Here is a 12802-nt window from a genome sequence, read left to right as displayed (position 1 = left end):
AGCGCCTCTGCCCGGCCGCCCCGTCTGGGAAGAAGTGAGGAGCCCCTCTGCCCGGCCGCCCCGTCCGGGAAGAAGTGAGGAGCGCCTCTGCCCTGCCGCCCCGTCTGGGAAGAAGTGAGGAGCGCCTCTGCCCGGCCGCCCCGTCTGGGAGGTCTACCACGGAGGTCAGAAGCAATGTGGGGGCTGGACGTGGTGGCTCACGCCTGTAGTCCCAGCACTCTGGGAGGCTGAGGCGGGTCGATCACTTGAGGCTAGGAGTCCGAGACCATCCTGGCCAACATGGCGAAACATATGAAAAATACAACAGACAAGCCAACCAACCAACCCAGCGACAACAAAACAGCTCTACCCTGTAGTCATACTCTAATTTTTTCTATTTTCCTCGCTTTCTGATCCTTTATCCCACTTTCTTTTTCTTCCTCTTCCTTCTCCTTCTTCTTTGTCAAATAGAGGATTGAGTTATTATCATTGATCCATACAAAGTCCCTGTCTCATTTATTTTCTTTAATTCCCACTCCCCATTTCTATTCCCCGTCTTCCCATGTGCAACCTTCCTAATATATTTGATATGCATCTTTTTGTTTGTATGTATTTTTAGAAAATGTTTATTGTTTTGTGTGCAAAAAAAATTAATAAAAAAAGATATTTCCAAATCTTCATATCCCATTTGCCAACATTTCCCACTTTGTCCCTTAAGATTACCATAATTATTAGATCAATAAAAATTAAATAAAAATGTAAAGCTGTCAATTCCATAAATGTTGTTAGGTCTGATCTAACCTAGTCAGAATTACAATTCTGCTTTATTCTCAAGAGAAGTATAGGATGCCCTCACAAAAAGTCTTTTGAGCTCCTTGATTCATCATATAATCAAGCATCAGATTCTTACCCTGTGGAATAAACTTCATTAATTATGTTAGCAAGTTTAGCACATCTCCTGCCTTGTTTAGAAACTCCTGGGTTGTGAATATGAGGATGTTGTGATAGCATAATGCCAAAGAACGTGAAACATGAAGAAGGCAATGAGATATCAAACACAAGTTTTCAATTAGCCCTGCTAAGAAGCTATGCTTCCCTTGCTTTCCACCACAAAGTAATGTCTGAGTAAGTTTGGTGTAGATGCAACCAGAAGTGAGAATAGTGGCTGATGTTCCACTGGAATGCACTGGTAGCCTGTACTAGATATTAAAATAATGAAATAATTTTGCACCCATTGGTGAGCAACCACTAGCCCCAGCACCAAGTGCACTCACCATCACCTCTTTGCCTGAGCTGCCTCAGCTTCTCCCTGAACCCCTAACTAAAACAAGCCTAGATCTGGGAATTAACAAAGTGATCCCAAGCAGGGCTGTAGGCCTCATGGATCCTGCTCTAGCATCTCAACCAGCACCTGTTCTGATCCATCAGTACCTAGACCATCTTAGTTGCCCAATATTTTAAATATATCCCTGGTTAAGAATATCGTTTTAGACTCTTGAACTTAATTTTTGTCCCTTTGTCTTGTCCTTTCTTTGCAGAACTGTTGGGCCCAATTTTTCACAGTTTGAGAATAGGAATAAACCCAGGGTTGATAGCATCTATTTGATTTATGCACATTTTAGTGCATTTGTTACTTGTTTCTTGGTTCTGTGTTTTGTGATGTTGGTGTCACTGTTTCCCTACACCATAATTTCCTGGTGCACTTCACTACTCCTTCATCACACAAGAAACTGTAAGGGTCAGTGATCTTCGGCACCACCACTTCCATTTCCTCATTACAAAAATTGACCTTCTTTCTGTTGTTTGAAAGGGCTCAGGCCACTGTCATTCAGATTTCAGGACTGTTGAACAGTAATAACAGTATAGGAGGAACAGGCAACCAGCACAGCAGCTGGGCATTGTGCTCTCTTCCTGGAATCCATTTTGGATCTCTTAGTGTAGCTAGCAGGCGCTGCTTGCAGCCTTTCCCCAGAGTTATATTTTATAGTAATTCCCTACTTGTCATTAAATCATTGAGCTGTATTAAAGCATTGTACTCTACTCTGTGAATATTAGCCAAGGTTCTTGTGCTTTCTAGGCAATTTCGTGTTTATAACTCACGTCACTCAACTCAGTATGTACAACTAGCATCATGGAAAAATAAACTAGTCAGTAATTCCTGTTAAACTACCCATAGCCTTCTCATCATCTATGAATTTGGTGAGTGTGTGTGTGTGCGTGTGTGTGTGGGAGGACAAGTGTGAAACCAGCTCAAACATGAAAAATAAAAGTACCAGGAAAAATAAAAATCAGACCTCTCATCTTTTCCTATAGGGTGGTACCCCTATTTGTTCTTTTATTTCACATCTACGGTAATCTCACCAAGTACTGTACCGTTTTCTGAGTGCCTGGTTGTTCTTTGAAGAGAAATTTTATACATTGAAGTAGGATGTTGGAATACAAAATTATCATTATTAACTTAAAAATAATAACCTCCACGTGTTAAGCAAAAATTTCTTTTTTAAATAAGTTAATTTAATTTTAAGTTAATACATGTGCAGGACATGCAGGTTTGTTCCACGGGTAAACTTGTGCCATGGTGGTTTGCTGCACCTATCAACCCATCACCTAGGTATTAAGCCCCACATGCCTTAGCTATTTATACTGATGCTCTTTCTCCCCCTGCCCCCGTGACAGGCCCCGGTGGGTGGTGTTCTCCTCCATGTGTTCATGTGTTCTCATTTTTCAGCTCCCACTTGTAAGTGAGAACATGCAGTGTTTAGTTTTCTGTTCCTGTGTTAGTGTGCTGAGGATAATGGTTTTCAGTTCCATCCATGTCCCTGCAAAGGACATGATCTCATTCCTTTTTATGGCTGCATAGTATTCCACAGTGTATATATACCACATTTTCTTTATCCAGTCTATCTTTGATAGGCATTTGGGTTGATTCCATGTCTTTACCATTGTGAATAGTGCTGCAGTAAACATATGCATACATGTATCTTTATAGTAGAATGATTTATATTCCTTTGGGCATATATCCAGTAATGGGATTGTTGGGTCAAATGGTATTTCTGGTTTTAGGTCTTTGAGGAGTCACCACACTGTCTTCCTCAATGGTTGAACTAATTTACATTCCCACCAACAGTGTGAAAGTGTTCCTATTTCTCCACAGTTTCACCAGCATCTGTTGTTTCTTGACTTTTTAAAAATTGCCACTGTGACTGGCATGAGATGGTATCTCATTGTGGCTTTGATTTGCATTTGTCTAATGATCAGTGATATTGAGCTTTTTTTCATGTTTGTTGGCTGCATAAATGTCTTCTTTTGAGAACTATCTGTTCATGTCCCTCACCCATTTTTTGATAGGGTTGTTTTGTTTTTTTTCTTGTAAATTTGTTTAAACTCCTTGTAGATTCTGGATATTAGCTGTTTGTCAGATGGATAGATTGCAAAAATTTTCTCCCATTCTGTAGGTTGCCTGTTCACTCTGATGGTAGTTTCTTTTGCTGTGCAGAAGCTCTTTAGTTTAATAAGATCCCATTTGTCAATTTTGGCTTTTGTTGCAATTGCTTTTGGTGTTTTAGTCATGAAGTTTTTACCCATGCCTATGTCCTGGATGGTATTGCCTGGGTTTTCTTCTAGGGTTTTTATGGTTTTAGGTCTTAGGTTTAAGTCTTTAATCCATCTTGAGTTAATTTTTGTATAAGTTGTAAGGAAGGGGTCCAGTTTCAGTTTTCTGCATATGGCTAGCCAGTTTTCCCAACACCATTTATTAAATAAGGAATTCTTTCCCCATTTCTTGTTTTTGTCAGGTTTGTCAAAGATCAGATGGTTGCAGATGTATGGTGTTATTTCTGAGGCCTCTGTTCTGTTCCATTGGTCTGTATATCTGTTTTGGTACCAGTACCATGCTGTTTTGGTTACTGTAGCCTTGTAGTGTAGTTTGAAGTCAGGTAGCATGATGCCTCCAGCTTTATTCTTTTGCTTAGGATTGTCTTAGCTATACAGGCTCTTTTTTTGGTTCCATATGAAATTTAAAGTTGTTTTTTCTAATTCTGTGAAGAAAGTCAATGGTAGCTTGATGGGGATAGTATTGATTCTATAAATTACTTTGGGCAGTATGGCCATGTTCATGATATTGATTCTTTCTACCCATGATCATGGAATATTTTTCCATTTGTTTGTGTCCTCTCTTATTTCCTTGAACAGTGGTTTGTAGTTCTCCTTGAAGAGGTCCTTCATGTCCCTTATAAGTTGTATTCCTAGGTATTTTATTTTCATTGTAGCAATTGTGAATGGGAGTTTATTTACTCATGATTTGGCTCTCTGTTTCTCTATTATTGGTGTATAGGAATGCTTGTCATTTTTGCACATTGATTTTGTATCCTGAGATTTTGCCAAAGTTGCTTATCAGCTTAAGGAGATTTTGTGCTGAGATGATGGGGTTTTCTAAATATACAATCATGTCTTCTGCAAACAGAGACAATTTGATTTCCTCTCTTACTATTTGAATACCCTTTCTTTCTTTCTCTTGCCTGATTGCCCTGGCCAGAACTTCCAACACTATGTTGAATAGGAGTGGTGAGAGAGGGCATCCTTGTCTTGTGCTGGTTTTCAAAGGGAATGCTTCCAGCATTCAGTATGATAATGGCTGTGTGTTTATCATAAATAGCTCTTATTATTTTGAGATATGTTCCATCAATACCTAGTTGATTGAGAGTTTTTAGCATGAAGGGGTGATGAAGGCCTTTTCTTATCGAAGGCCTTTTCTGCATCTATTGAGATAATTACGTGGTTTTTGTTGTTGGTTCTGTTTATGTGGTGGATTACGTTTATTGATTTGCATATGTTGAACTACCCTTGCATCCTGGGGATGAAGCTGACTTGATTGTGGTAGATAAGCTTTTTGCTGTGCTGCTGGATTTGGTTTGCCAGTATTTTATTAGGGATTTTCACATTGATGTTCAACAGGGATATTGGCCTGAAATTGTCTTTTTTTGATGTGTCTCTGCCTGGTTTTGATATCAGGATGATGCTGGCCTCATAAAATGAGTTAGGGAGAAGTCCCCCTTTTTCTATTGTTTGGAATAGTTTTAGAAGGAATGGCACCAGCTCCTCTTTGTACCTCTGGTAGAATTCAGCTGTGAATCTGTCTGGTCCTGGGCTTTTTTTGGTTGGTAGGCTATTAATTACTGCCTCAGTTTCAGAACCTGTTATTGGTTTATTAAGGTACTCAACTTCTTCCAGGTTAGTCTTGGGAGGGTGTACGAGTCCAGGAATTTATCCATTTCTTCTAGATTTTCTAGTTTATTTGCGTAGAGGTGTTTATAGTATTCTCTGATGGTAGTTTGTATTTCTGTGGGATTAGTGGTGATAGCCACTTTATCATTTTTTATTGTGTCTGTTTGGTTCTTATCTCTTTTCATCTTTATTAGTCTGACTTGTGGTCTATTTTATTAATCTTTTCCAGAAAAAACCCAGCTCCTGGGTTCATTGATTTTTTGAAGGGTTTTTTGTGTCTCTATCTCCTTCAGTTCTGCCCTGATCTTAGTTATTTCTTGTCTTCTGCTAGCTTTTGAACTTATTTGCTTTTGCTTCTCTAGTTCTTTTAATTGTGATGTTAGGGTATTGATTTTAGATCTTTCCTGCTTTCTCCCGTGGGCATTTAGTGCTGTAAATTTCCCTCTAAACACTGCTGTAGCTGTGCCCCAGAGATTCTGGTACATTGTCTCTTTGCTCTCATTGGTTTCAAATAACTTCTTAATTTCTGCCTTAATTTCATTATTTACCCAAGAGTCGTTCAGCAGCAAGTTGTTCGATTTCCACGTAGTTGTGCAGTTTTGAGTGAGTTTCTTAATCCTGAGTTCTAATTTGATTGCACTGTGGTCTGAGAGACTGTTTGTTATGATTTCAGTTCTTTTGCATATGCTGAGGAGTGTTTTACTTCCAATCATGTGACCAATTTTAGAGTAAGTGCCATGTGGCACCCAAAAGAATGTATATTTTGTTGATTTGGGGTAGAGAGCTCTTGTGGATATCTGTCAGGTCCACTTGGTCCAAAGCTGAGTTCAAGTCCTGAATATCCTTGTTAATTTTCTGTCTGTTTGATCTATCTAATATTGACAGTGTGGTGTTAAAGTCTCCCACTATTATTGTGTGGGAGTCTAAGTCTCTTTTTAGTCTCTAAGAGCTTGCTTTATGTATCTGGGTGCTCCTGTATTGGGTGTATATATATTTAGGATAGTTAGCTCTTCTTGTTGAATTGATCCCTTTACCATCATGCAGTGGCCCTCTTTATCTTTTTTTATCTTTGTTGGTTTAAAGTCTGTTTTATCAGAAACTCGGATTGCAACCCCTGCTTTTTTTGACTTTCCATTTGCTTGGTAAATATTCCTCCATCCCTTTATTTTGGGCCCGTGTGTGTCTTTCCATGTGAGATGGGTCTCCTGAATATAGCACACTGATGGGTCTTGACTTTTTATCCAATTTGCCAGTCTGTGCCTCTTAATTGGGGCATTTGGCCCACTTACACTTAAGGTTAATATTGTTATGTGTAAATTTGATTCCGTCAGTATGATGTTAGCTGGTTATTTTTGCCCATTAGTTGATGCAGTTTCTTCATAGTGTTGATCTTTACAACTTGGTATGTTTTTGCAGTGGCTGGTACCAGATTTTCCTTTCCGTATTTAGTGCTTTCTTCAGGAGCTCTTGTAAGGCAGGCCTGGGGGTAAAAAAATCTCTCAGCATTTGCTTGTCTATAAATGATTTTATTTCTCCTTCGCTTATGAAGCTTAGTTTGCCTGGATATGAAATTCTGGGTTGAAAATTCTTTTCTTTAAGAATGTTGCATATTGGCCCACTCTCTCTTGTGGCTTGTAGGGTTCCTGCCAAGAAATACACTGTTAGTCTACTGGGCTTCCCTTTGTGGGTAACCCAACCTTTCTCTCTGGCTGCCCTTAATATTTTCTCCTTCATTTCAATCTTGGTGAATCTGACAATTATGTGCCTTGGGGTTGCTCTTCTTGAGGAGTATCTTTGTGGTGTTCTTTGTATTTCCTGCATTTGAATGTTGGCCTGACTTCCTAGGTTCTCAAAAGAAGACATTTATGCAGCCAACAAACATGAAAAAAAGCTCGGCACCACTGGTCATTAGAGAAATGCAAATCAAAACCACAATGAGATACCATCTCATGCCAGTTAGAATGGCAATCATTAAAAAAGTCAGGAAACAACAGATGCTGGAGAGGATGTGGAGAAATAGGAACACTTTTGTGCTGTTGATGGGAGTGTAAATTAGTTCAAGCATTGTGGAAGACAGTGTGGTGTTACCTCAAGGATGTAGAACCAGAAATACCATTTGATCCAGCCACCTCATTACTGGGTATATACCCAAAGGATTATAAATCATTCTACTATAAAGACACACGCACATGTATGTTTATTGCAGCAGTGTTCACAATAGCAAAGACTTGGAGCCAACCCAAATGCCCATCAATGATAGACTAGATAAAGAAAATGTGGCACATGTATACCTTGGAATACTGTGCAGCCATAAAAAAGGATGAGTTCATGTCCTTTGCAGGGACATGGATGATGCTGGAAGCCATCATTCTCAGCAAACTAACACAGGAACAGCAAACCAAACACTGCATGTTCTCACTCGTAAGTGGGAGTTGAACAATGAGAACACATGGACACAGAGAAGGGAATATCACACCCTGGGGTCTGTTGTGGGTGGGGGGCTAGAGGAGCGATAGCATTAGGAGAAATACCTAATGTAGATGACAGATTGATGGGTTCAGCAAACCACCATGGCACGTGTATACCTATGTAACGAAACTGCACATTCTGTACATGTATCCCAGAACTTAAAAGTATTAAAAAAAAACAAAAAAACAACTGCTTGTGTTAAAGTGCATGAGAGCTCAGCTTAGGCAATTCTGAGCACCATTACCATCTCTTATTTGAAATGGGGCTTTAGAATAACAAAAATATAATAATTTTGCTGAATAAAAAAGTTAATTATGCAACCTGAGGAGAGAAATAAGGAGCAAGCAGGTATAACACAGGCCCAGGAAGAGACAGGCTCATGCGCAAATTCAACACAAGCCTCTAGGTGATTAAGGAAGAAAAAAAGTGGTCACACATTTCATATTTCTAGGAGAGCAGTTTCTTTTTTTAAGAGAATTCATTACTTCTTTATATTCAGATTTTGTACTTGGCCTAACTCTAGCCAAAGATTTAGAAATAGCTTATTCTGTGGTCAGAATCATGTAAGTTTTCACAAACTGATGTGTGCAGTTGGTGGAATTTCCTGAGGAAGGCTTTTTAACTGAAGATAAGTGGGGCAGGTCAACCTCCACATTTTAGTCATAGATGTCATAATTACCAGTGGCAGCAAACAAAGCTGCATTGAGCTCTGGGTATGCCAATCAGAAGCTGATGGAAGCAGAAAAAGGAATTCCCTGTAGATCTTGCTTCTATAATGCCATTCCTTATAAGAGAAGAGAATTCTCTTAAGGAAGGGGTCTCACTGATTTTTAGTAGAGGTGTTGTTTTGACTCAATCTGAACGTTTTGAATGCTTGGTCTTTTGGATTAGAGGTTTCCACCATAATTTGTTTATAATAAAAATGTGTAAATTAATTTGAATTCATTTTAGATAAAATTTTCTGCCATGGTTTTGGCCCTAAAACTTGTTACTACGTGTTAACCAATTACACCACTTTCTAAAAAAAAATTATGAAGATCAAAGTTGTGCTAAATTTATATTTTTCATTGTGTCCTAAATGACTTGTAGGAGGAGCAGTGAAATGGAATTGCCTGAAGAAAGATGGAAATACTGAGGTTCCAAAAATGAAGAAAAGAACTGCATTAAACTCAAGGTATTTTATGAGTGGAAAAACAGATTTATTTATTTTTTTCCTGCTGGGCATTCCCAAAAATTTGAAGCAATAGAAACAAATACCTCAGGTTATATTATCAATTATCTTGACATAGCAACTTTCATCTAGAGCTTAAAATACAATATAAAGAATATACTTTTACTTTCTAATTCCATTAGATGGAAAGAGTACCCCATCCCAAAGCCACAGAAAAGAGAAAGCTGTCTTATTTTTGATGTGCCACTATAAAAAGAAAAATCCATCCGCCCACCTTGTTTTATGATTGCTAACATCTTCCTTGCCCAAGGAGGATGCTGTTCACAGGAGAGAATTTAGTCAATTTGCTTTCCTACTTACGTAATCACAGAAGTTCAAATACCTGGTTCTTCATTTTTGCTATTTCTGTCCAAAGTGTAATTATTGCTGTAAAACAATGATTCCCAAGGCTTTGTTAATCTGTAAATTAATTTGACAGGACAAAATGCCTTATGCCACCCCATTCTTAATTACCAACGTTAAAATAGGATGAGGGGAAAAATAATACCATCTCTAATGACTCTTACTCATAAATGAGATGATTCCTATTTTTTGCCCATCACTATGCCAAAATTAATAGTACAATGACTATTATAAAAGACTGCCTAGAGCCAAATCAGACTATAAGCACCATTGTTCCAAAATAAATATTTCACATTTGTAGGTTCAACCTCCAGGTCACTGGCACTCTGCATAACTTTTGTAAGAAAGCAATGCCACTTTATTATTATTTTTTTATTTGAGACGGATTCTCGTTCTGTTGCCAGTTTGAAGTGCAGTGACGTGATCTTGGCTCACTGCAACCTCTGCCTCCCGGGTTCAAGCAATTCTCCTGCCTCAGCCTCCCAAGTAGCAGGGACTACAGGCACCTGCCACCATGCCCAGCTAGTTTTTGTATTTTTAGTAGAGACGGGGTTTCACCATGTTGGCCAGGATGGTCTTGATGTCTTGACCTCGTGATCTACCTGCCTGGGCCTCCTAAAGTGCTGGGATTACAGGTGTGAGCCACCGCGCCCAGTGGCAATGCCACTTTAAATAGATAAAAGCATTCCCTCCTCCTCCCCTACCCCTAGACAAACAAACAAAAACCAAATGGATTGATCCAAGCATAAATACAATTAGAGTATCTTTGGGGAAAAAATGAAACAGTGATACTTAAATTGAGGACGGAAAATGAGCAAATGAAGAGACTTTTTGTAAGTGATTTTTTGGGTGTGCCTGCCTCGAATTATCTCATTTAATTATCCCACCAAACTTCAGTTTCAAACAAGAAACAAAGGGTTAGTGCTATTAAGAACATTGCCCAACAAAGTGGCACTTAAGCCCAGTTTTGTCTAAACATAATTGCTGTCTTCCTTTCACTCTTGTGTAGTATCTCTGGGATAAGAAGGCTGGAAATAGTCAGATAATACAAGATTATCACGAAAAAATATATTTTTAAATGATGATGAGAAATGAAAACAAAACAAAACAGAAAAAAATAAAACCCTTCTTTTCCCACCTTTTTGGAGAAAAATGGGCAAGAATCCCAAGAGTTTATCCTTATAGAGAGGATGAACAATCTATCGAATAATTTTCAAATTTGTTAATTTGCTTTCTTCATCATGCAAAAGCAGACAAAACCAAACATTTCTAGCCTATCTAATGGTGTGCTGGAGAAAATAAGTAAAATCCGTTCTTATCTTAGCCTAATTGAGGTCATCATGCACAGGCAGGAGTCATGATAAGAAGGACTTTGAGGAATATTGAAATCAGATAGCCACACACTTTGGGAATGCCCACACTGCCCAGCCACAGTGGAGGCTCAGGTGAAAGGCTCAGTGACCTGGCAGGTACCCCACCTTGGCATAGCGTCATCTGGTAACTTGGTCAACATCCACTGTCTCTATACCTCATTTTTTTTCAACTTTATTCTTCCTCACTGATTTGTTAGTCACAGAAATGTTGCACAAATTTATGAGATGTCTGTAAGTGTTTTGAGCTTCTTAGAAGAAATAAGTAAATTTAAAAAGTGGCATCTTATGACAGAACTCCACTTTGGGAAAATGTGAGCAAGAAGAATGAATGTGTAAAGATGATAACTATGAGGTCTTGAGAAGTCCCTACCTTGCTTTTACATTTGAATAATAATTAAAGCCATTTCACTATTTAAGAGAATACAGCAAAACATATCTGGGGTTTGGATTCAAAGTGTCATGAAAAATGCAAATAAGAAATCTGTTACATAGACAGGTCAAAAACAACCAATGGTTTTTCTCTTGTGAAACCACCATTTAGAATATGTCTGTTTTAAGGCCGGGCGCGGTGGCTCACGCTTGTAATCCCAGCACTTTGGGAGGCCGAGGCGGGCGGATCACGAGGTCAGGAGATCGAGACCACGGTGAAACCCCGTCTCTACTAAAAATACAAAAAAAAATTAGCCGGGCATGGTGGCGGGCGCCTGTAGTCCCAGCTACTCGGAGAGGCTGAGGCAGGAGAATGGCGTGAATCCGGGAGGCGGAGCTTGCAGTGAGCCGAGATCGCGCCACTGCACTCCAGCCTGGGTGACAGAGCGAGACTCCGTCTCAAAAAAAAAAAAAAAAAAAAAAAATAGAATATGTCTGTTTTAATGTTTTGTCCTGAAGGAACTGAGTATTTTGGGGACACATTGCAAGATTCAAAAATTGGAAAAGGTCTTCTAGGAATTACTTCTATTAGAGGAGAAATGAGTTCAAGGTCAATGGCCTCTCAACATATTACTGGGAGCTAAGAACGATCAGACCTGACATTTACTGCAGGCCTACACATTGTTCCAGGTATTTTGTTAAACATTTTAAATACAATATCTAATTCAATCCTCATAACAGCCCTACAAGTTAGATTCTGTTATTATCTCCATTTTGGAAAGGAGGAATTGAGGCGTGGGTAGCTCACTAATTTGTCAAAGCCATACAGTAGCTAGTGAAGGCGGCAGTCCTATTTAACCTGAGATCCGCCTACATCTGGCACTTCCGCTCTTAAACACTATGCTACAATTTTCATTCTTCGGGTAGCTTAATAGTAAATGGGAAAGACTGGGCTTTGCATGCCTTTTGCTTCACCTGCCTCCCTTTCTTTCGTCTTTCCTCAGAAATATTTCTCTAGGGTGAAGGGGAATAATAATACTGCCTCTGATGGGTCATTTTCATGAATGAGGTGATTTTAATATTTTGTCAATCATTCATCAATAGTATATCATTTGTCAATAGTACAATGACGATTATACAAAACTGCCTAGAGCTGAGCCAGACTTAAAGCACCACTGTTCCAAAATAAAATTTTTCCATTATAGATTCAACTTCCACTGAATCAACTTGCTCTCATAGGCCACTGGGAAAATGTCCAGTTGATATCTGGGCAAGTCTGAGCTACTGGGCAATTTAGTGATACTGCTTTCTACTCTAAGATTTGAGAGGAGAAATATGGACATCACGTAGTTTTACTGCTGATAAAACTGGATTGGGGAATTTGGCTTGGACTAAGGCAAAATAGGCTTCCTAATACTCTCCTTTCATCACCACCCAAAACAAACTGACCAACAAATCCATAAACAAACAAAGGCACTGGGAAATGTAGGGCTTTGGTGCACAAAATTCAAATGTCCGTTCTTTCAGAATATACTATCTTTATTTTTATACGCTGCCCTCCTTTTCGTCCTATCCTAAAGGAGAGACTGGTTACTGGATTGAGACAGTTGAAAAGAGGCTCAGTTGCATGCAGGTGGTCTACACTCTTTTTGCCTCCTTTATTTAGGGCTTTCCAGCTTGTAGACTGGCCCCATTCTCTTGTCTTTTGCTTGGTAAACCTACTGAGGCAGGTGAGTCCAACCCTTGTTCTTCAATCTCACTTTAATGCTAATATAGCTGATATTTTTTATCCCTGACTGTTTTGTCTATCTCCCAA

At 39.1% G+C, this 12802-nt stretch overlaps 1 long non-coding RNA gene across 1 annotated transcript in view; it reads left to right on the top strand.

Annotated features, from left to right (window-relative positions):
- LOC129478355 (uncharacterized) overlaps window positions 1-12802 on the top strand; it is a 108464-nt gene that overhangs the window by 30650 nt on the left and 65012 nt on the right. Inside the window, exons 2-3 of the long non-coding RNA XR_008656409.2 lie at window positions 8761-8845; window positions 11506-11676. This is a non-coding gene — a long non-coding RNA (uncharacterized lncRNA). The remainder of the gene's footprint in view (window positions 1-8760; window positions 8846-11505; window positions 11677-12802) is intronic.

Source organism: Symphalangus syndactylus, chromosome 3 (genome assembly GCF_028878055.3).
Source record: "Symphalangus syndactylus isolate Jambi chromosome 3, NHGRI_mSymSyn1-v2.1_pri, whole genome shotgun sequence".
NCBI classification, from domain to species: Eukaryota; Metazoa; Chordata; class Mammalia; order Primates; family Hylobatidae; genus Symphalangus; species Symphalangus syndactylus.
Note: the sequence above shows the minus strand (reverse complement) of the source record. Positions and strands in the feature narration are given on the sequence as shown.